This window comes from Emys orbicularis, chromosome 5 (genome assembly GCF_028017835.1).
Source record: "Emys orbicularis isolate rEmyOrb1 chromosome 5, rEmyOrb1.hap1, whole genome shotgun sequence".
NCBI lineage: Eukaryota > Metazoa > Chordata > Testudines > Emydidae > Emys > Emys orbicularis.
In genome coordinates, this window is record NC_088687.1 from 24,004,230 (window position 1) to 24,029,580 (window position 25,351).

Sequence of the window (25,351 nt, forward strand, 5' to 3'; positions counted from 1 at the left end):
GGTGGATGGGGCAGGTGTCCTGGGGGGGCCGTCAGGGAACAGGGGGGGTTGGATGGGGCAGGAGTTCTGGGGCGGGGCAGATAGGGGAGGTGGGGGACCAGGCCATGACCCCCTCCCCTAACCAGCCCTCCATACAATTTACAAAACCCAATGCGGCCCTCAGGCCAAAAATTTTGCCCATCTCTGATGTAAGTGCTCAGTGTTCTTGTTACAGTAAAGAGGCCAAGAAATATTTGAAATTAGTTGTGAAATTTACGGTTTAGTTTTAATAAAACATTAAATTCTTGTAGCAGACACTTGTATTTGAATCTTAATCCATTTTACCTTTATTTGTATCACAGTCACAGAAAAAATCAAAGAGTTTAAAATTTATTTTAAAATCTAAAACCTATAAGGTACTAGTTTCACTCGGTGGAATGTTTGCAACTCTTGATAGAAAAATAATGCTTACTCAAACAGAGTACACAATGGATTTCAATTAGAGTTAGTGAATACCAGTTATCCCAAATTACAAAATGCAGTTCCATTCCAAATGTGCATGACAGAGTGCACTTAAGCAGGGGCGTATATTGTATATTTCACAAATGTGTGCATGTGCAGAGGAGTACATGTTCTTCCCAATGTCTGCTTGACATATGCAATTTCATTGGAATTAAAAATCTTTTTAGTGACAGCATATCCAGTTTTCCAATTGAACAGGCTCATCCTAAGGAGCTTCAACTGTCAGACAAGAAGGGGAAGATCTTTAGCACTCTGTAGTCTGATTGTCATCGATTGACACATCAAGTAGTGACTCACTGAACATGCACTTGCACACAGGATTTATCTCCTTTCCTACACCAAAAAGATTTCTATGCTCTTTCCTCATACCTTCCCAGCCCCGTTCCCTTATCTGTGTTATTAATTGCCTCTGCCAAAGGGGTCGGTCCACTTTTCTGCAAGAGGTAACTCAAGGTCCTAAATATCCCTCCGAAATTTTTGCTACAACAGTGACTGAAATGTGGTACTGTTGCAGCCAATACAAATCATTTTGGGAGTACATCAGAAATTCCCAAAAGTCATCTGCTGCAGTTGACTGAGCAGAAACAAGGATAACATTTTGGACAGGGAATCCTTCAGAGCAAAAATCCTTCAGTCACAAAGATGTTTAGATCTAGTCACTTGGAAAGCAACCAGTGTTCACACTACAGTCCATCACTCAGATGTAATGCACTAAAGGTTGTCCACCTAACGTATGCTGAAGGACAGCCCTTATGCAAACCCTTACTTGTAATACACCAGATGGGTACAATGTATTTAGTTTCCATGTGAATACTGCAAGTTGGTATCTATTAACATTGGTTTCATTTCTGTTACGTTTCATTAGTAGAGATTTTCATTTAGGTATTAAAAAACACTTTTTTCTAAAGTCAATATTTGGTGTCTTGAATAATTTTTAAGCCTCAAAATCATTAAAATATCCAGCTTTTCAGCTGTGCCATTAGATGTGTATTTCAACACAGTTCTTAATCATATTTTGAAGAGTAAGAAATTGCAGACATAGAAACCACATGAAAGAAATGGCCTCAATCCAAAAGGAAATAACGCATCATCCTAAATTATAATTGAATATTAGTTTAATTACAGCTTACATAATTATACCTTACAACACTACTCTATAATATTGTGGTATAAAATCAAATCTCACACACACACACAAAACCTATATTAAAAAATATTAAGCCTGTGGCAAAACACAATGAAAGCCAGAAGTTTGTAGTTAGCTGAGAAACGTGCCATATGTCCTTCACTAATATGGCACAGTGAAACACTACCTTTACAGTCTTAATACACCCGCTTGTGCCAATGTAGTGGACAAAATATGCTATGACTCAATTAACTATAAATTTCTTCATTTTTGAAACTGGTGTTCTTTTACATAATTTTGGCAAATAAAGTCTCTTTGGGGATATTTTGTTTTTAAGAAAGGAAGAAGATATCGCACACTAATGATAAATCCTAATATCCTAGGGAAATTTTATTCTTGTAGCGTATCACAATGGCAGTCCTGTTAAATTAGCTTTGTTCCTATGGAGATCAGGTTAACTCAGGTGAAAATTGGGGCAAAAACCTTCTTTCCCTTTCCAGAGACCAAATTAGTTGTTCAGATTCAAATTTAAGTAGCATATGAGGAAACGCCAATACAGGATCATGCTCCTACAGATTCTATCAATTTAAGATGTTGAACCAGTCAAACTAGAATTGGTATGCTTAATGATCGCCATATGGTAGATACAATGAGCCAATGTACTATTATGCTGGAAGCTGCTAATGGGTGCTATCAGGCGGGTCTTTGCTCTATAGACAATCATAGACCTATTTAAAGGTGAAGGGTTTGCTAAGCATCCTTCATTTAGGCTATTATGGAAATAGCAATTAAATGCTCCTTTATACAGAGACAGCTGGGAACAATAGGAAGCCCTGCCCAAGGCACTTGGCCACATGGCAAAACCTGAGAGTTAAGCTTTGTGATCTAGCTTCGTAGATTTTTTTAAGGCCAGAAGGGACCACTGCGATCATCTAGTCTGATTTCCTGTATAACACAGGCCATGAAACTTCCCCGAAATAATTCCTTTTGAACTAGAGCACATCTGAGGGATTTCCCTGGGATTGATAGCAAACAGAGGGGTTAGGGGGATTGATTGGTTGCCGCTGCGTGTGAGAGAGAGAGAGAGAGAGCGTGCGTGCTCAATCCTACCATGACAAAGTGCAGAATAAGGCCCTCTACAATATGCTATAGTAGCGAGAAAAGCAATGGCAAGCATGGCCCTGAGAAGAAGTTGAGACACAGATTTTTGGGGGCACATTACTCGCTGGAAAGGCAGACTTGGATTACTGAACAAGGAAACTATCTGCTGGTGTTTGTTCCTACTGGGTTCAGGGGGAAAGGATTTTGTGAACATTTCTTTGTAAATACAGAAGATGGCAACAAAGAAAAAATCTGACTCGCATAATCATTTTTGTCTAATGGAAATAATCCAACAAGTTTCCAAATATTGCTACCCACTCAGGCCAAAAGGGGAAACAGTATACTGGTAGCAAGGGTGAGCACATACTTCAGGTCAACTTTGATCAGTAACGTAGGTTTTTATTACGTTTAAGCCAGAAAGAAGTGTGGCCAGGACTTGTTAAAAATCCAACGGTAACGATTTTAATTAAACAAATTGACATCCCCCTACTGACTGTGTGATTAGGACATTACAAGATTGTCCTCAGTCACGAGAACCTGAAGATGAAACTGACTACTTATTTTCACATTCTAAGTTGTGAGAAATATAGACAGTAACTGGCATAAAAAATGAAAAGTTTTTTAAATTATTTTAGAGTTAATAACAAATTTTGAGTTGCAACATCTTAAAAAATAATGTATTATTAACTTGATAACATCCCTTCAATATCTGGGCTTTTTCATAATATCCAAAGTCAACATTCCACTGCCAAATTTTAGTTGTTAAGAAGAGAAAAGCAAGCATATTTGGAGAGCCAATTATTAAATCTGATTTTTGTTGCTGTTTTGAGTCTCCTCAAAAAAAAGCAACCGAATAGAGTTTTAAAATAAAATAAATCAATGTGTTAATCTCTGCCCTATGAATAATTCTGTTATTCATAGCTTTTAAGAGATCGTTATGATCATTAAGTCTGACCTTTCATAATACAGGCCATTGAACGTCACTAAGAGATTCCTGCTTGAATCATTTAGAAAGATATCCAGTCTTTATTTAAAGATTCCAAGGGATGGAGAATCCACCACAACCTTAAGTAAGTTGTTTCAATAGTTAATTACTCTCACTGTTGAAAATTTACTCTGTATTTCTGATCTGAATTTCTCTACCCTCAGTTTTCAGACACTGGATCGTCACCTGCCTTCTTCTACTAAAATTAAAGCCCAGAAATATCTTCACCATTTAGGTACTTATAAAGTCATCTGTTCACCTTCTCTTTGGCACGCTATATAGATCTTCTGTAGACTCTCAGTATAAAAGCACCGTTCCAGACCTCAACACATGAGGAGTCAAACGTTAATCTGGAGTCATGTGGTGCATCAAGAGTTAACTGAATGAATTCAGCCGCTGAAGTGTTCTGCAAGGACATGGTTGCCACTGTTCGATGTATGACAAACAAGATTTCCCTTGTTCCTCCACAGGGAACCGTGAGTCCTCACAAGTTTGATTCACCCCCCACCCAAGTTCACCCTTAAACTTGCAGGGTTTTCTTAACTCCATTTCCCTGTACTTTATGCACTGCAAGATAAAATGTAAACACTAACCAAACAGGATCAGATTCTTAGCTGGTATAATCTTGCCTAGTCCCCTTGATTTCAATGGAGCTATGCCAATTTGCACCAGTTTATGATCTATCCCGGGGTCGGCAACCTATGGCACGCGTGCCAAAGATGGCATGCGAGTTGATTTTTAATGGCATGCTGCTGCCTGCCGGGGTCCCGCTAAGCCCGCTGCCAAACCCCAGCAGCGGGCTGAGCCGGACCCCGGCAGGAAGCAGTGTGCCATTAAAAATCCTGCCCGACCCAGCCCGCTCTTCTCCACCCCCCGCTCTCTCTGGCAGGGGAAGGGGGCAGAAGCAAGCTTGGTCCTGCCGACTGCTGCTGTAGGGCAGGCTCCGCCGGCAGCCAAGCTTCTCCCTCCCCCACCTCTTCCCCCAGCGTGCTGCGTCGAGCCGCGCCTCCTCTCCCTCCCTGCCGCCGACGGCCCTTGCGAGGGAGGGGAGAAGAGCAGCCCCAGCGCCCTCGCTGTTCAGACTGGTAAGGAGGCAAAGAAGAGGCAGGGGGAAGGAGCGGGGCGTATCCCTCCAGCCCCCTGCCATGAGCCCGGCCGCTCAGGGGGCAGGGAGCACCCCCCTGTTCCCAGCCCACCCACCCCCAGCCCTCTGCCCTGACCCCTGCACCCCCCATGCACCCCAGCCCCCTGTATGCTCCCCCACGACCCCTCCCTGACTCCTGCACCCTCCACACATATGCAGCCCCCCCACACCCCATGCCAACTCCTGCACCCCCTCTCATGCCCCCAGCCCTCTGCCCTGACTCCTGCACCCTCCACACATACCCAGTCCCCCCAAGCTCCCCTGCCCTGACTCCTGCCCTCCCCCACATTTACCCAGCCTCCCCACACCCCATGCCCTGACTCTTGCACCCCCCCACAGCCCCACCCCCCACCCTGAGCACCAGGTTGGCAGTGGGCTGAGCGGGGCCAGCGGCTGGGACCCCAGCTGGCAAGGGGCTGGCAGCCAGAACCCCAGACCGGCAGCGGGTTGAGCGGGGCTGGCAGCCAGGACCCTGGCTGGCAGGAGCCAGCGGACGGAACCCCAGACCGGCAGCGGGCTGAGCCGCTTGGCCCGCTGCTGGTCTGGGGTGCCGGTCCCGTTCAGCCCGCCGCCGGTCTGGAGTCCCAGCCCCTGGCCCTGCTCAGCCCACTGCCGGTCTGGGGTTCTGGCTGCCAGCCCCTTGCCAGCTAGGGTCCCAGCCGCCGGCCCCGCTTAGCCCGCTGCCAACCTGGGGTTCTGGCTGCCGGCCCCTTGCCAGCCGGGGTTCCGGCCACAGGCCCCGCTCAGCCCGCTGCCGGCCTAGGTGAACGGAACCCCAGGCCCGCAGCGGGCTGAGCAGGCCGGCGGCTTAAGATCAGCATTTTAATTTAATTTTACATGAAGCTTCTTAAACATTTTGAAAACCTTGTTTAATTTAAGGTTTCGCGTGCCGGTAATACATTTTAACATTTTTTAGAAGGTCTGTCTCTATAAATCTCTATATAATACAACTAAACTATTGTTGTATGTAAAGTTAGGGTTACCATATTTAAAAAATAGAAAAAGAGGACACTCCACAGGGCCCTGGCCCCACCCCTTTCCCACCCCGGCCCCGCCCCAACTCCGCCCCTTCCCCAAAGTCCCCGCCCTGACTCCCCCTCCTCCCTCCCAGCCACGCGAAAAGGGCTGCCCAAGCGCTACTGGCTTCACCGTTTGCCAGGCAGCCCCCAGACCCTGCGCCCCTGGCCGGCGCTTCCCCAGCGCAGCTGGAGCCCGGGAGGGGAAGCGCCCAGCCGGGGGCGCAGGGTCTGGAGGCTGCCCGGCAAACCGTGAAGCTGGTAGCGCTCGGGCTTCGGGCAGCCCCCATGCCTCCGGACCCTGCGCCCCCAGCCGGGCACTTCCCCTCCCGGGCTCCGGCTGCTGTGCTCCTCCCCTGACTCTTCGGCACTGTTTAAGAGCCGAGCTGCCCGAGCGCTACCGGCTTTGGGCAACCCCCTTGCCTCCGGACCCCAGCCGCCCGAGCAGCTGGAGCCCGGGAGGGGAAGTGCCCGGCCGGCGGCTGGGGTCCGGAGGCAAGGGAGCTGCCCGAAGCCGGTAGCGCTCGGGCAGCTAGGCTCTTAAACAGAGCTGAAGAGTCAGGGGAGGAGCAGAGCAGCCGCAGGAGGGGAAGTGCCCGGCCGGTATTTTCCCGGACATGTTTGGCTTTTTGGCAATTCCCCCCGGACGGGGGTTTGATTACCAAAAAGCCGGACATGTCCGGGAAAAAACGGACGTATGGTAACCCTAGTACAGTAAAGTGAATAAATGAAGACTCGACACACCACTTCTGAAAGGTTGCCAACCCCTGATCTATCCCATAGAAGTACTGTTACAATAATGGTGAAACAGAAGAGTAGCATCAAAAGTAAGCAATCTCAATCAAATATGTGATTGTACAGAAGAAAGAAGTAAACAGTACTTTACTTTAATTACTAATAGACTATCAAAATTTTAAATTAAGTTTTACCGTTTTAGCAAACCTATGTTAATACCATTATTCTCACGAGTGACACAATATCATAGAGTACAGCAGTATGCAGAGTCTAGTAAGCATCAGGGCTCCGTTGCAGTAGCCACAGTACAAATGCATATAAGATGTAAGGTGAAATTCTGGCTCCATCTGAGTCAGCAGGAGTTCTTCCATTGACTTCAGCATGGCCAAGATTTCTTCCATGGGTCTTTTCCCTGAAGGTTTCGCAACCTATGTACTGAAAACAATTCTGGAGATCAGGACAAATATAGGCCAATATTTTCAAACTTGAGTGCCTATAGACTAAGCACTTTCAATCTAGATTTAGGCACTTCAGAGGTGCTGAGCTCCCACTTACAACTTTCACTGAAGTCAAGAGAGACTGCAGCACCTCTAAGAAAAAATCAGGCCACCTACTTACTTTAGGCACTGAAGTTTAAAAATGCTGGCCTTGGGTCTTGGCAATCAAAGCCAGCTCTCTATTAGACATGTGAAATAACAACACACTTGGGCATGGTTATTCAATGGTAATTAATAATGATAATGGTAGTATTTCCTGAAGAGAGGCCCAGGAGTTGGGTAGCACAAACTGTTTTGAAGCTTAAGGCTGAAGATTATTGGAAGAAGTTGCCAGAAATCTCACACAATGCCTATCCACAATATGCCTAGTTCTCCCTAACATTATCAGTCCTTAACTTTCATAAATACTAGTGTTCTCAATCTGAAGCTATTACAGAAGGATTTTTGCACAACTGTAAGCACAAGACAATATTACATAAGCAAGTCAATTGGCAAACTTAATATTTTATTACATTTTTATATTACAAATAGTCTAGAAAAACCATCTAATTTAAAGGGGCATGAGACCAGTAGGCCAGAAATGTAAGACCCTTAAAATGGTGCATTCTTGGAAATGTTTTCTTATTTAAAATGGTTTCTTAGCATATCTTTCAATAAACCCTTCCATCTACTATCAGATCACTGCACATGTGCACAGTTTTCTTTGCACACAGTTCAAGTGCATCCATGCTTTTCCTCCCCACTCTACCCCTCTAAGATTTTAGCGGAAAGGATTTAACAGTGTCATTTTAAATCTTTCAGATACCCATACTTACTTAAGCACAACTTTGGCAGCTCTTACTGGCAATGACTGAATTAATGTTCTAAAGTAATATTTTATTTTAAAAAACATATGTTTGACAGGAGTCGGTACGTTCAATAAACCGTTGTTATGAAACAGTAGAATCCAATGATCCACGAGAGCAAGAGCTGAAGAAACAGCATTTGAGAACTAGAGTAATATTCTTCTAAGCATTTAAACCTAGAGATTGATTCTAAGGCTGTATATCTATAGGGTTTTCCCTTGATCTCCGTCACTCCACTGGGTCTATGCTTTCTAGGAAAAATGCTGAAACTACAGTAAAGGCCTGAATTACTTATGGATTTAGTGAGAGATTAACCCAGCTTTTCAATAATGACAGTAGTTTCTGAAAAGCCCATGGAGGTCATTACTGGTTTTAATGACATATTATTTATTACATTCAGGACACTGACAAAGAGTGATTTAGCTTAATAAAGTACTTCTACAAGTAAAATCTGTTGTGAATTGTAAGCCATACTTGGCTCTTCAAAAGAAACAAAATCTCCCCCACCCCCCAAGTGAACACAGGCACTGCATCCCTTTTAGTTACACTAGGAAGGATTTGTAATAAGCTCACTCACCAAAAGCTAGGCATGGAGTTACTATACAGCTATTGTATCGGTGGAAATGTAAACCAAACCCCATCTGCAGTTTCTACTATTCTCAATAGGGATTTGCAATGTGGAAACACTGCAGCATCAGGTAAGGACAGAGCTGTATTAAATAATACTGTCCACAAGGATGAAATGATTTTAAATGTTTCTCTTTGGAGAGGCAGGCAGCCAGGATAGAACTAGCTGGCCAGAGAGCTTGGACCTGTGGGCAGAAGGATGCTAAGGAGTCATTGCCTGGATGCCATATATTTAGCAGCTGCAGTTGTTCAGGGTGCTGAGGTAAAGGAGCTCCAGATATGTGCATACTGCCCACCAAGGAGTGAAGGAAGCAGCAGAGAAGGAAATACAGAGTGTGTATGAAAGTAAAGGGTTGCAACTAGGGCTGTCAAGCAATTAAAAAAATTAATCGCACAGTTAAACAACAACAGAATACCATTGATTTTAAATATTTTTGTAGGTTTACGACATTTTCAAATATATCAATTTCAATTACAACAAAGTACGAAGTGTACAGTGCTCACTTTATATTTATTTTTGATCACAAATATTTGCACTGTAAAAAACAAAAGAAATAGTATATTTCAATTCACTTCATACAAGCACTGTAGTGCAATCTCTTTATCATGAAAGTTGAACTTACAAATGCAGAATTATGTACAAAAATAACTACATTCAAAAATAAAACAATGTAAAACTTTAGAGCCTTCAAGTCCACTCCGTACTACTTCTTGTTCAGCCAATAACTCAGACAAACAAGGTTGGTTACAATTTGCAGGAGATAATGCTGCCTGCTTCTTGTTTACAATGTCACCTGAAAGTGAGACCATTACGTGCCAGATACGCTAAAGATTCATATGTCCCTTCATGCTTCAACCACCATTCCAGAGGACATGCTTCCATGCTGATGATGGGTTCTGCTTGATAACGATCTAAAGCCGTGCGGACCAACGAATATTCATTTTCATTCCGTGAGTCAGATGCCACCAAGAGAAGGTTGATTTTCTTTTTTGGTGGTTTGGGTTCTATAGTTTCCACATTAGAGTGTTGCTCTTTTAAGACTTCTGAAAGCATGCTCCACACCTCGTCCCTCTCAGATTTTGGACGGCACTTCAGATTCTTAAACCTTGAGTCAAGTGCTGTAGCTATTTTTAGAAATCTCACATCAGTACCTTCTTTGTGTTTTGTCAAATCTGCTGTGAAAGTGTTCTTAAAACCAACATGTGCTGATCATCATTCGAGACTGCTATAACATGAAATAATGCAGAATGCGGGTAAAACACATGAGGAGACATACAACTCTCCCCCAAGCAGTACAGTCACAAACTTAATTGACGCATTACTTTTTTAACAAGCATCATCAGCATGTCGTCTGGAATGGTGGCCGAAGCATGGAAGGGGCATATGAATGTTTAGCATACCTGGCATGTAAATACCTTGCAACGCCGGCTACAAAAGTGCCATGTGAACGCCTGTTCTCACTTTCAGGTGACATTGTAATTAAGAAGTAGACAGTATCTCCCGACAATGTAAACAAACTTGTTTGTCTTAGTGATTGGCTGACCAAGAAGTAGGACTAAGTGGACTTGTAGGCTCTAAAGCTTTACACTGTTTTGTTTTTGAGTGCAGTTATGTAACCAAAAAGATCTGCATTTGTAAATTACACTTTCACAATAAAGAGATTGCACTTCAGTACTTGTATAAAGTTAATTGAAAAATACTATTTCTTTTATCATTTTTACAGTGCATACATTTGTAATAAAAAATAATAATATAAAGTGAGCACTGTACACTTTGTATTGTGTTGTAATTGAAATCAATATTGAAAATGTAGAAAAACATCCAAAAATATTTAATACATTTCAATTGGTATTCTATTGTTATAAGTGCGATCCATCGTGATTAATTTTTTTGAGTTAATCGCGTGAGTTAACTGATTAATTGACAGCCCTAGCTGCAACACATTGGGAGCATGGCACATCACTTATTTGAGCTTGTTGTGATGCATCATTTTAGTGGTATATTGAGAGTGACTGGTGAGAATATAGGAAGGGGAGATAAAGTTTTGAAGTCCATTGGCCGACCATCCTTAGGTAGATTTCTTTCCATTTATAACAAGATGTAGCTAGGAAGATCAGCACAATGTAGTACAGTGTCTTGGAATTATATGATCTCATCTCTCTATTCCTGAACAAATTACCATCACCAGTAGTGAGAAATGCCTTTCACACACTTCCAGGAAACTATCTATTTCTACTGGGCCAGCACCTGGTTTATATTGGATCAGGCCAGGTAAAAGCTACTCAGAAGGGAGAACTTAATGGGCAAAGACACCAGCGTGAGCACATCACACCTGTGTACCATGTAACTCCACTGGCTCCCCAACTGATTCTGAAACTATGTGTTGGGTAAAAAAAGTCACCTTTTGCAAAGGCCTTCCCACAATGACGACGACAGGTGATGATCTGGCACTCATTATGATAGCAAAAAGTAATAATCACCATTAAATTACACTTATTAACTAATGGAAGCAATCCAGACAGCAAAGAGAAAAATCCTTTACAAAATGTCGTATTGCACATTTCTGGTGCTTAGACACCACAGAGATTGGTGATTTATTGGTGCCTAGATAACAGCAGAACACCTGCTGTGCTATAGTTAAGTTTAAGACCAGCTTTCTGTTTAAAGCTTGACTCTTCTAAATGCTCTAAAATCCTCAGTTACTCAGATTGCCTTGAAATTTGTTAGGCCTTACTAGGGCACAGGGTTCGGTTACTGATTTGGAGCCATTTGACCAACGGGTTCCTGAGATACAGCCACCTCAGAAACAGCTTTTCTTAAAGTTTTTGGCAACAATTTTGGGCACGCAGAGATCAAACGAGGGCTGAGATTATCACACCAGGGTACCAAATACCTGAGAGTCACCCCCGCAGACTGCATGCCACCCACTAGCCCTTTGTGGGGGGGATTACATTATGTGATTACCCCAAGAGTTTGGTTCTCCAGTTGGGTGCATCACAGTTCTAAGGCTCATAGGCCACACAGATTATACGGCACATATGGAGAAAAAGAGAGAGGCTGCGGGGATTGAAAGCTTGCTACGAATACTTCGGAGGGACATCAAACCTGAGTATCACCCAGACACTGCGAGTTCAAACCCAACCCTAGACAGAAGTCTCAAATAACAGGAGGCACCTTGCTAAAACCTGCCTCTGGTCAAAGGTTTGGGGTTTTTTTTTTAATTATGTTGTGGGAAATGTAACCTGAGTAAAGGAGAATGTTCACACAGCACTAAAACTATTTCTGAAAAGACAGTAAATTCCCCATGCAAATGCTCCCTAGGAGGAGAGGGCAACTAGAGTTGCAAGAGTAGGTAGGAATGTGGGACAAGGGTTTACGGTGCAGCAAGGTGAGGGATGATATGGGGAAGGAAATAAGAGAGGTGGGTGAATAAGAGGGGTTGGAGGGTGAGATGACAGAGGCTAGCTGGAGTGGAAGGGGAGGGACACTGGGAGAGAACAGGGGCAGGGGCACCTGTCAGCCCTACATTTCCCTCCTGGGGTGCACTGGGATCTGGGAGCTCTCAGCTCCTGTAGAGCAGTCTGACCCCCCTCCCCCCCATCAGTGCCTCTCTCATGAGAACCAGGATATAGAGGACTTTCCCTCCTGGGGGTATGAGCCTCTTTCCCTGCAGGATCTGACCTCCTTCATGTGAGCTGAGAGGCTGTAGTCCCCTCCCTTCCTCATCAAAAGGAGAGAGTTGTATATGTACCTTCAAATTCCAGTCTGCTTCATTTCAATACAGAATTGTGTAGGGAGTGTCAATAGCAGGCCCCTGGAGTCTTCTTGTCATAGGTACTGTCAGTAGTTAGGCAGGATATGAGAGCCTCCACTGTGTGGAGTTAATGAAGGATAGAGGAAAGTACAGCATTAAGTGGTATCCTATATGCAAGTGTAAAGGGGTTGCAAAAGGCTGTGAAGTGGATATTAAATTTTACAAGTGTGATATTCTATCGGGGGAGAGCAGGCTTAGTTTTTAAGCATAGGACAGGTGCATTATGGTGAAAAGGCAGAGTGTGTGTTATGGGTGTTTTGGGGCATCGCTCCAAGAGGGAAGGGTTATGGTTACATAGACGTTTACCTTAACTCTATATTTCCTGGTTTTCAGAACACTGAGCCCTTGGCATTCTGAAAGGGCACGAGCGATCAGCAAGCAACATGAACTCTGCATCAACAAAGCTTTTCTGCTATTTAATGAATAGATACAGACTGTGATCCTGCGGTCATACTGACCTTCACTAGGAGCATTCAGTGAGTAAGGACTGCAGGACTGGGCCAAAAGAGAATTACTTCGTTTATAACAGCTACTGACCTGGGAAATCCAGGAAACATCTGAGCAGAGTATTCTGCTGAATTTACTTTGATAAGCAGAGATTAACCCTTGGGAAATAAAAATAATAAATTCAAGGAGTCTTTCCTCCTCTGCCCCCTGTAATTGTTACCATTGTCATAGACTCATTAAATCCCACTGGTAAAGGTCTAAACAATTATAGGTTTGATGTGTCTGAGATAATAAAATGTTCCTTTAAGCACAAACTTTCCTGCATAAAAATAGCTTATTACGGGTAAAGAAGGAAAAGATGAAACATGCACACATACACACCCATTAATACTTCCACGGTGCAATAGAAACACAACTAAAGTTGATATATGACACCGCTACAATATGAGAGTACAAACCAAAAAAAAAAAAAAAAAATTCCAGTTTTAAAGGGATGCATCACCCTTGAAACACTTTGTTGTACTCAACACCGTGGTTTATTTTGGCTGAGATTTTCATTCCAATATGGAAGTGCATATTTTTGTACTCAATCATGGCAAGTGATTTTACAAGAATGCAGTAATACACACTTGTCTGTTAGAGTAGGATCACGCCCATTGTATGTAAAAACATGTCCCTTGAATAGTGCATTGTACAGTATTCTGCCCAACTGGTATTGAAAATAAGTAATCGCATAAGGAAACATTCTTGTGATAACGCTGAACACTGATGAATATTCCCTTTTTCACCCTTCCCCCTTAGGGAAAATATCACCTTCAAAATTGACTAGGTATCTTATTCTACATCATGCCTCCCTATCAGGCATAGTTGAGAGGTATGTCACTTGTTTGAAATTTCACCTCCACGACTAAAGCGCTGAAAGTTACAGTTCAACTTCTCTGTAGATTTCTCTGCCCCCAAACAATCCCATGATTTATTTCTATGCTCACCTACTACCCGAGTAACAACCATTAAAAGTGATCATCTCATCTGTATTATTCTGTGCCATGACTCATCTATAAATTAAGAAATGTCCTTTCCATTGCACAAATGAATTGCAGTACCAATACCTATGTGAACATTTCTCCTGCATCCTTATATTAGGTGTCAATGGTTTTATCCAACAACTACAAACCATACTCGATGGGGACCCCATTCTGAAAGAAATCTTTCCTCAATCCCCTCTTCTTGCCTTCAGACAACCCCCCAACCTTTCCAAGATCATCATCAGAAGGAAACTCCCCACAGACCAGGACACATCAATTCAAAGTGGCACCATATCCTGCCATAACAGATGCAAAACCTGCAGACATATCTTCACTACTACCAGGGCCGGCTCCAGGCACCAGGCAACCAAGCTGGTGCTTGGGGCGGCACCTGGAGGGGGGCGGCGCGGCGCTCGGGCCGCCGGGGAGAGCGGGGCCACAGCCGGGCTCGCCGCCCTCCCCCCGGCGCTCTGGCCGCCCTCCCCCCCGCGCCCTCCCCCCGGCTGCCGGGGGGAGAGCCGAGCCCCCGCCGGGGCTTGCCGCCCTCCGCCCTGCCCCCGGCGCTCTGGCCGCCGGGGGGGGGGGGGAGAGCCGAGCCCCCGCTGGGGCTCGCCGCCCTCCTCCCAGGGCTCCGGCCGCCCTCCCCTCCGGCGCCCTCCCCGCGGCGCTTTTTTGCCTGGGGCGGCAAAAAAGCCAGAGCCGGCCCTGACTACTACGATGATCAACACCCCCCAGAAGCATCACTCTCCTACTAGGGGTTGAACAGGGAATTGTTGGGAACCTTGCCTCTAGCATTCTGCACAATAGCCAGCCAGCTATCACTGCTATCCAGCCTGCTGCATTCTCCATACAGGAGAACTTAAACGTGACTCCAAAGGAAAAACATTAGATTTGAACCCTCTTCTTGATGCATCAATGACAAAGATTTTTTTAAAAGGTTATTTTCTGCATTCAACAACGAAGGTAAGATCTGGTCTTCCTGGTTTTGATGGTGGAGAGGTCTAAGCTAACAGACCACATTGTTCTTAGCCCGTTGTGAAAAGGGGCTGCGATATTGAAACTTTACGAAAAACAGCTTTTCTTCAAAGTGTTCCTCTGAGGAACATGAGTTAACTAAGCGTCAAAAACAAAACCAAATCCTCAGCTGATATAAACTGGAACCACAAGGGCTTCAATGGGGCTATGTCAATTTACACCAGCAGAGGATCTGGCCCAAAAGCCTAAATAAAGATTACTTCCTTTTTCAATCAGAGTTCACTCATTGGATATTTCAGATACAAACCTCTAATTCTCCAGACATTCATAGACTCTACACTATGGTTTTTATTAGACCTCAACAACTCATGTAAAAAACAACCAGGAAAACAAGCAAGCAAGCAAACAAAATTCAAAAAACATTTAAAGAAATCCTCAGCAACTTAAATCATTCTAATGTGATGGGGGGAAATCTGGTATTGGTTTCCAACAGGGAAATCTTCCTTGGACTCAAAATGGGGCATGTTGAATAATTCTAAATTAGAGGGTAAAATCCTGGTCCCCATTCAAGTCAATAAAAGTTTTGCCAATGACTTTAGTGGAGCCAAGATTTCATCCACAGCTTGTAAGCAAACCTCATTTACCCTCAGCTCTAGTCCCCTAGTGCCCAATCCTGGGGCATGATTTTGCACTGCCTTGCATCTTAGGTAGTGCAAAACTGGTATAAATCACCACCAAATTAGGATGACTGTTTGGCACCATGTGTACTCTGCACATTTATAAATTATTGCCAAAGGTGCAGGGCAGTGGAGAATCAGCCCCCTGGTTTAAGAAAATAAATCATCTTTGCTTCTTACAAAGGGGCACAGCCTGCCACCACCTTTCCACAGTTAAAATGATGGACAGTATCAATTTCAAAATTTGAGCAAGAATGGTTCTACTATAAAATCTCAGAGTTCTACAGTGTTATTGCACATGTAAGATTGTCCAGGACTCTTGCTCCTTAGGCAAGTCATAAATCCTGAACAGAAAAAAGTATACAGAACAATTAACAATTAACTAGTTTCCTTAACATGTTGTCCCGAAGACTGACGCATATCAAAATTTTCTCCAGTAACCAAGCATTCATGCAAAAAAGAGATTTTGTTGGAGCTACGAACCCTTCGCCCTCAATATGTGAAAAGAAATCTAAGGTGTGCAGTGTGGTGGTAACTTATGAATACTACATTTCTTTTTGGATATAACACACTTTGGCAGCATTAGTTAAAAATATAAACCAACAATTTTTTTTTTTTTGCTATGTACGGATAGTTTAATTCTTAAAGCACACACATTGATTTCCAAGATTTTTCTAATCTCTGAACTGGAACCTTTGAAACAAAGCTACTCACAGAGAAGCAAAAAGTTCACCAAGCAAGAGTACATGCTTGTGATGCACTTTCCTCACTCCTCCAAATGTAAGTAATTATTCAAGGATGATGCTCCAAACCCATCTGTTTCCTCACCCATCCCGCTGCACAAATGGAGCTACAATTCCACCGTGCAAGACTGCACTGCAGCACAGATCCTGCTGTGTCCAGGATTCTCTGCACTCACAGATGAGGGCAGCATTTCCTGCACAATGAATCTCGATCCATCTGTGGATCCCAGAAAATGAATACTGGCTTGTAGACCACTGTAAGCGAAAGAGAGACAAAGCCATTCCATCTTCTCCATGGCTCTTTCTATCAGGCAGTTCATTCCACTAGCAGCATCAACACCACCCACTATCAAAAGGGCCTCTATATCCCAGTTTACCCAGCATTTCTGAACACCTTAAATATCATTAGCGCACTGGCACATGCACGTTTCCATTATCTCCATTAAAATGTTATCTAAAGCCTTCATATTGTCCCACATGATTTGGGAAAAATTGCCTCAATACATGTTATTACCCTTGGACACACTACGGACATATGAATGGTGGTGATTAATAAATATAATGGCATTCTGGGGAGGGAGGAGGGGGGGCTGACAGTATCAGCATGCCATTTCTATTGTATACATGACACACCATGTCCAGTTCATCATCAAGAATTCGCCTAGCGTTTTATACAAAAAAGATTGCTCTCTTTTTACAGTTAAGCTACAATGAAACCGGTTAATAATGGCCACCAAAGGGATTGCTATTGCTATTCTTGCTTTAACAGGTGGCTGCAAAATACAGTGTGATTAACAGAGGAAATGGTTTTGTTTTTGTAGGGACTGAGACTTTAGGGGCCACTAGGACTGAACACTGTTACAAGGTGACATGAGCACCGGTCAGTGTCACTATACAAAACTTTCTGTGTCAGATTAAAATATGGTTTAAACCGCACTACTGCAGCTGGGGGGAAAACGTTGCACTGATTTAACCACACACTCGCCCAAATCTCACCTTCACTATGCTAGCTGAAGTAGATCACATAATAGCAGACTTTTTCTAATTAAAGAAATTCTGATATGTCACAGCAATATGGCAGATTGAAATCAAGAGGGGGTTCCACGACTAGGAGAGGTACCACGGGAAAAGGCAGAGAGAGCAGAGTGGGAGAACGACACAACAGGAACATCAAGACTGGAGTTGTTGTGATAAGTACCTATCTCTTGTCAGTAGAAGGCCTGATGCTGCTCTAGTTCAAGCGAACAGAAGTTTTGCAATTTATGTCACTGTGAACAGAACCAGGCCAAAGGGGCTGTGGTTAAAATGTTTTATGTTACAGGGTGCAACACCTACGTTGTAACACAGGGTTTGTTTGCTTGCTTGTTTACATGTTAACTATGCAATGTATCTGCCTTATTCTTTTTTAAATGCGTTCTAATATTTAACATGTAGGACATATTTATATTCTTTACATATAAAGATGTGCATGGAATGAATCAAGTACACTTCATATTTAAATAAATAAATAAACAAACAAACAAACAGTAACCTGAGGCTCATTCCTGCCTGCAAACTGGATGAAAGAGATATTACGAAGGGTGTTCAGATACTACACCGATGAGCAACCTTATAAAAAGATAGATAGGTAAGGCCAGATCCTCAGCTAGTGAAAACTGCATAATTCCATTGAAGTCAATGGAGTTACACTGATTTAAACCAGCTGAGGATCTGGCCAAATGATTTCACCATGCAAAGTACGACCCATACAACTTCAATATTCATAAAGAAAGACACAACACTGCCATTATACTTTCTGAAGGTACACACACATGCACAGAACCAGTATAATGTTGGCACAATTAAAAGACTGCATTACAAAACCCAGTATGTAGTAATTTGACAAATCACATCCAGCTTTCAACAGACCACTAATAGGTATACTTTTGACAAAGGAACAGCCTCTCTGCTAGATTTCAACTTTCTGTTATTGATATGCTGGAGCTTTATAAAGTTAAGTAATAATTAAAATAAATAAATAAAATAACAACAACAATGGACAAGTGATTTTTCCCTCTCCGCTTCCTTCATTCTAAAAAATGACAGATGTTTTGGCTCAAACTTTCCAAAAAAACGCTTGGATATTTGTGAAGATAAACATATTAAAGATTGTGAAGTTCTCAGATATTGTGGTATTGGGAGTCATGTATGTAACTTAGATATATAATTTGGTACATTTAGATATGCTATTGATGCTGGAATCTTCCCTATTTGGGGGTGTTGCTTCATTCCCACACATATTATGAATCTGACCTGACTGCAGAAATGTAGGAAGTACAAAATTCTGAAGATATATTTTGCCATACATTTGCATACATGATTATAATCAAACTACATTGTATATGTGCTGAAGCTGATCTTATACATTGGTAGATTATTCAGTTTCTCCATCTGAATAATGTTTTGTAAAGACTCACAAAATACACACACAACAGAGATTTTAATGTAGATATTTTTGCAAATTCTTTCCTCCACCCTTTTTTTTTTTTTTTAATCAGGATTTCCTTGCATATATTATGCTGCCTTCCTATCTCCCTGTAGTCCTATTTCTCATAGCCTAAACTCAGATTTTATTACAAAATGACTATCCTATACAGGACAGATCATGGTGCTGATAAAGGCAATGGCCTTTTGTATAAAGCATAAGCATTTTGTTACTGTCCAACAGGGAAATCAAACTACAGTTGTCATACTGTATGTGAGTTTATATTATCTAAATGATACACTCTGACATGCAGTACAGAGAACGCCAGCGAAAAAGCTATAAATAAAACTACCTATAAATTTAACTAGTGAATAACTATGCTGTTATTTATTCAATTGCATGTATATTATATAGATGTAACTTCCATTATCCCAGAGTTATAGATCCGTGCTGAAGTATCCGGATATACATGAAATGATACAAGTGCAAATCACACTATGGATACTATTTTAAGTGCTCATAAATGCTGTATTTTACATATCATGTCACAAAGCCAATATTCTGAAATAGCTAAAATTCACTACAAAAGTCAGGTTAAGTTTATTAATATAGCATCTTAGCCTTAAGCCATAGCCCACAATAAATAGAAGATGATTTTAAAATCATCACTATAAAATGCATACTTTAAAAGGCAAGCAAATGAAGCATATTTTTCTACCATTATAGAAAACTGCCAAATGAATCTAATAACGGAAGTGGATGTGATGGCAACACATGATTATACCACAGGATACAAAGCTGGGCCTTGAAACGGCAAAGACTTATGCACATACTTAACTTCATGGTCTGCGAACAGCCCCTTTAACTTCAAATTACTTATAGGACGAAATCCTGGTCCCATTTAAGTCCATGGGAGTTTTGCAACTTAAGTTTAAGCACTTGCACTGTACTGTCCCTCCACATGAGTGTATTCAGATATAATTTTCAACATCTACAGGTAAGTATATTTTAACACAGAAGTTTCAGAGAAACATATTTTGTGTGCACCACTCACCGCCTGCACCTGAATTACCTTACAGTGCTACTTATTTATTTACTGCAATTTATAAAATGTAAAAACCATTCATAGTTCTGATCCTGCAACAGACTCCACGCAGCCAGGCTGTTCCACCCATGCAAAGCCCCAATCACATCAATAGATTCTATACATGTGTACGGAGTTGCTCAAATGGAGTGAACTGCAGCATTGGGACCTGTGTTTGTAGTTAACAATCTGCAAAACAAATCAGCCAACCACCAAAAAACAAACAAACAAACCAAAGACAATTTTTTCACAATAAAGCCAGTTCTGAAGCCTGTACTAAGACAAAATCCCCACTGATGCCCATGGGAAGTTCACCTAAGTATGGACTAAATAAGAACTTCTGGAATGGGTCCAACAGAATTTACACAAAGCCCTTTCTATATCACAGAGTTTTGAGAGTGGATAATAAAATGCTTGTGTAAAAAAGTTTTCAAACACAATTACAAGTTTTAAAATCTTGTGTTCCACAAAGAACTATCATAGCAAGAGAAACAAAAATACATTACTTAAAAACTGTACCTTCCCTTTATGCAGTACCTGTTCAGTCTCACAACACACAATGTAGATATTATTTTAACAAATGGATAAACTGAGTCTCAGAAAGACGAGGTGACTTGCACGAGAGTGGCAGAGTTAGCAACAGAACCCCAAGTTATCAATCCCGAGTCTCTTTTCCCTTGTAGTGGGGAACGAGGACATATGTATTTGCAGTAGAATATTCCATCACTTCACACAAAGAATGCCAGAGAAGACTGAAGTACCATCAGATTTCTAGCCTTGCTTATCCACCACACTACAATGAACTCGGGGGGGAAATCACCCCTGCTGAACAAAGCCTTATGCAGGGCATTAAGTAAGAGTTGGGGAGGATGAATTCATCCCCAAACCTGTAGGCAGGCCTTGGGGTGTAATGCACTCCCTCCTCAGCTTCTACTGTGACCTGTAGACTAGAATATCAGAGTTTCCACTCCACACCCCCTCTACTGGATATTAAGAAACCTATGTCTGCATAGTCTTTGACCTCATGGTCCTTCTTCCAGCTCACCTCCAAACTACCATATTGAGGATCTGCACCATGCAGGGGAATTCAGGTCCTTTGACACTCTATACAATCTTAGCATAAGGTGTATCAAGAGGGCCTTATACAGGCGCTTTGTGTACCACACAGGGGTTCCATCTTGTGGGCCCCATACTCATGCAGGTTTCCCTAGGAATGGTGCCCTAGTTGAACTGCACAACTGATCCCAAACATAAGGTAAGGACCCAATCCTACTCCTATTGAAACCAGCGAAGATTTTCCAAATTCCTATTGCCTTCAATGGGAGCAGGCCAGCGTGTCCATGCTCTCACTACCTTCCCTGGCAGGGCTACCTACTTTTGGAACTGTACAAGCCACCTGCAGACCCACCACAGCGTGAGAGTTGCCACAGGCACCTTGTAACACCACAATAGGCCCTCTTGGAGGACGTTCCAGCACCTGAGGCCTTCCTCTGGTGTATAACCCAGGACTGATTCAAGCCCCCTGGCATTTTGATATCTTAAAAAAATATTTAAAAGTTTGTCAGGCTACTGACTTCTGTCCAACAGCATCATTTAAGAACAAGAGTAAAAGCAACTCCTATGCAAGAGATGCATATGTATTATTATCCATTATCACCATGAGCATACTTCTATCTACATAATTACAAATCCTGCTGCTCTTTAATTTTAATTGCATTTTGCTACAGAGTCACAGTTACATATACCATAAGGAGTTGTAAAGAGGATGGAAAGCTTCCAAAATGACTAGGTGCAATGTCTTTGCTGTCTAAATATTTTCAGGTCATTAATATTTCACTTTTATATAATCTTTAACTGATTTTGCAACATGTTCCTTCCCCCTCCCCTTTTAAGTTCGAGCAAAAGGGACTGTTTGAAGTAGCTAGTAAACCTTCCTAGTCTCTTTCCCCTTCTGCCTCTAGAGAGTTTTAACACTTCAAGTGCAATATAAACCAGAAGGAAAAACATGTCTAGCATAGAATCCGCTCTTAAAGGGAGAATTTTTTCAGGTTTCCCTTCTAGACACATTCAGCTGTGAAAATGTCTAAAAGGGAAATTGGTGGAAAGAAGTGATTACTTTCTCCACTGTGGCTCCCAGGGACAAGCTGAAGGGAGGGAGAGAGCTGTGAAGTGTGGATGATGGCTGGGGCCTCTGAGGAGCTTCACTTCTCTACCAGAAAGGAAAACTGTTCTCAACTCCTCCGTGAGACAACTCCCAGCACCTTTCCTTTCCTCAAGGGAAGCCAAAGCGTGAGGACAGCGCTTACAGTTAGGGAAAAGGACATGAGGATGTACTAAAGGAAAGCATGAGATTTTCACAAGCCCCTTCCATAATTAGCAACATCCCCATTTCTTCCACCCTGTGAGGCATCTCATGTGATTCAGAAAGGGACAGGTAGCATCCTTCAGCTCATGACTCAAAGGTGAGCCACCTAGAAATGCCACACGTCATCATCCGATGCCACCACAACCTCCCCATTCAAATCTCTCCTAACAAACCCCTTCTTCCTGCAATCCCCAGCTGAATGAACATTTCAAAAAAAGAAGACAGAATGAAAAGCCATACTTAGATCCTTACTCTCCTCTCATTCGCACACCAGGGAGAGTCAGGAATAACTCCACTGACACCAGTGGGAATTCTGTCAGCACCAGAGGAAAAGCAGTGTCCTCTGGATTTCCCAAAGCCTCCTGTCTAGTCTAGCTCTGCCTTTGGGTTAGGACACTCTTCAGGTCAAAGCCATGCTGAATCTTCAGGTCTTGTGCAGCACGGAGCACACTGTCAGCGCAAAATAAACAATTCCTAGTAATGTCCCCATCTCTCTCCCTCTCCTCAGAGCCTCCTCCACAAATGCCACATGCCCTCGCTGCCCCTCTCTGGTGCGGGTGGCTAGGTGCTGGGTGTTTGCGAATGGTTGGTGAGGGAGCAGTGGCCCAGGAGGAAAGAAGAGGTGACATGTGGCATTGTTGGCAAGTCCATGGCTCCCACATTTTGCAAGCTGCCTCCCCCGGCTGCAGGCGTCCCGAGTCCCCTTTAAGTGCTGCAAAGCGGTGAGTGAGCAAAGCCTGCCTCCTCTCCCTCGCTGCCAACCCACAGGAACCCTTGAGCCAACCCTCCTTTCCCCCCCGCCACAAAGCGACTTGTCCTCTTCCTAATCCCAGCCGCCGCTGCCGACAAATCCCCGGAATCAGCACGAACGCCCGGCACGGGCAACGCGGATCTACCCCCGCCTCCTGCCGCTGCTGCTCAGTGCAACCGCGCACCGGGGCCCTGGCCGGCCCAAGCTGCCCTCCTCCCGCTCCCAATCAGCTGGCCCTGCTGCCTGCCCGGCCCCGGCTCTACCTGCAGGAGCAATGCCCCGCTTCCCCTCCCTCCGCAGTCACCCACCCTGGCAACACCCTCATGCAACTCCCCCCTCCCAAAATGCAACCGCAGCCCACACACCCTGGGGGCAGAGACAGGCCACCTCCCCAAATCCTGTGTCAAGAGCCCAGCAGCAGCCCCGAGGCCTGGGCTGGCTCCCCCTGCACCGTGTGTCACCTGCCAGGCTAATCCCAGCCCCGGGGCATGGAGCAGAGCAAACCGCAAAGGCAGAGGCGTGAGTGGGGCATGAAGCGTATTTACTACCTGGCTGGGCTGCTGCTCGCTCTGGGCTCCTCCAGCGCACGGGGAGCTTGGTTTCTGGTGGGGAAAAAGGGGGGGGTGGCAGGGCTGAGTCTCTGCCTTGCCCCCCACCTCCTCCTCTGCTTGCTGGTTTTCCTTTATCCCCCCCCACTCCCGCCCCTTGGTTCAGGGCTAATAATCCTCCTGGAGCCAGCCCCGCTCCTCTGCGAGAGCCGCCGCTTCCCAGGCAGGCATGTTGTTGCTGTGTGAGCGAGCAGAGGACGGATTGGCAGCCGGCGGGGTGTGTGTGTGCTGGGAGGGCGAGGAGCAGGGGAGGGATCAGGGGAGGCGCTTCCCAGCGCGTCGGTGTGTGTTGCCACCTCCCTGCTGCAGCGCCCGGTCCCACCCCGGCTGCCCAGGCGTGCGAAGGGGCGGCGGGGAGGGGTGGGGCGCCGCAGCCCCAGGAGTGGATTGACAGGGAGGATTTAGGCAACCTCACCTCGCTGGGCTCGGAGTCAGCGGGGAGGCAAAGAGGGGGAAATGTTTGTTTTAGGGTAAGCAGACAGCAAGTGTGAAAAATCGGGACAGGGGGTGAGGGGTAATGGGAGCCTATATAAGAAAAAGACCCAAAAATCGGGACATCTGGTCACCCTACTTTATTTCCAAGCCTCCTTTGCAGCCAGGCGCACACCTAGGGGACCAGGACCCAAGGCGGTGCCCAGCCAGAGATTCAGCCCCACACTGGTGTGTGTCCATTCACTCGCTGCCTAAGGTGACCAGATGTCCCGATTTTATAGGGACAGTCCTGGTTTTTGGGTCTTTTTCTTATATAGGCTCCTATTACCCTCCACCCCCGTCTCAATTTTTCACATTTGCTGTCTGGTCACCCTAGCGCTGCCTGAGAAGTCATTTTGATGCACTGTAGTGTAGCCAATGGCTTCCACTGCCCCCACCCCCTTTTTAGGTATTTACGCGCATTTGTGATTGATTTTGCAGTTCATGGGGTACAAGCCAGGCACCTGATCCTCATTGACCCACCCCACAGAGTGCTGTTTTTAAAACCCTGGCTCCCACACCCGGAGGCTGAGCTAGTGAGAGGGATGGAAAGTCAGGCCTGGCTGCTGGAGTAACTCTTAAGTCAGTCCAGTTAGGGTGGATTCACACCCCTGGGGGAGCTGAAGTCGGAATACAGGTGTGGGTTATTTTTTTCCAAGGGAAGCTGGAGTGGTTAGCATGTCACCTAGTGAAGAGGATTTATTTTTTTCAAATTTTGTTTCTTACTAAGAGGGATGGGCGAGCCCTGTCCCGCAAACCTGACTCCCGTGAGTCATGCTTACTCACATATACCTAGGGTGACCAGATAGCAAGTGTGGAGTAATAGGAGCCTATATAAGAAAAAGACCCAAACATCGGGACTGTCCCTATAAAATCGGGACATCTGGTCACCCTCCATATACCGCTCCATTGATTCTAAGAGGGGAGTGGTTTTCAACCTTTTTTCATTTGCAGACTCTTAAAAAATTTCAAAGGGAGGTATAGACTCCTTTGCAAATCTTAGTCTGTGGCCTCTCGGGGGTGTGCGGCCCACAGGTGGTTGAAAACCACTGTAATAAGAAAACTAACCTGAGCACAAGACTAAGGAGGACTTGCATGAGTAAGGGTTTGCAGAGGTGGCCTAGGGCCCTGATCCTGCAGAAAAATAAGTAGAGCTCTGCAAATCCACGGGTATCTGCATATCCATGGACTATTTTTGCAGCGAGCAGCTCTGATACAGATACAAATTTTGCTGTAGCACAGACTCACCAGATCAGGTGGAGGGACCCAGACTCCCATGCTAAGAGCCGGGCGGGCAGCTGTGGGGAGCAGCGGCAGACCCTCCACATACCGTAGGTGGGGGGGGCCGA

The 25,351-nt window shown here is 44.3% G+C and overlaps 1 protein-coding gene across 1 annotated transcript in view; it reads right to left on the reverse strand.

Annotated features, from left to right (window-relative positions):
- CCSER1 (coiled-coil serine rich protein 1) overlaps nucleotides 1-23,551 on the reverse strand; it is a 1,077,958-nt gene extending 1,054,407 nt beyond the window's left edge. The window contains exon 1 of the mRNA XM_065405630.1: nucleotides 23,472-23,551. The gene's annotated coding sequence lies outside the window, so the exon portion shown is untranslated. The remainder of the gene's footprint in view (nucleotides 1-23,471) is intronic.
- Nucleotides 23,552-25,351: the final 1,800 nt, after the last annotated feature.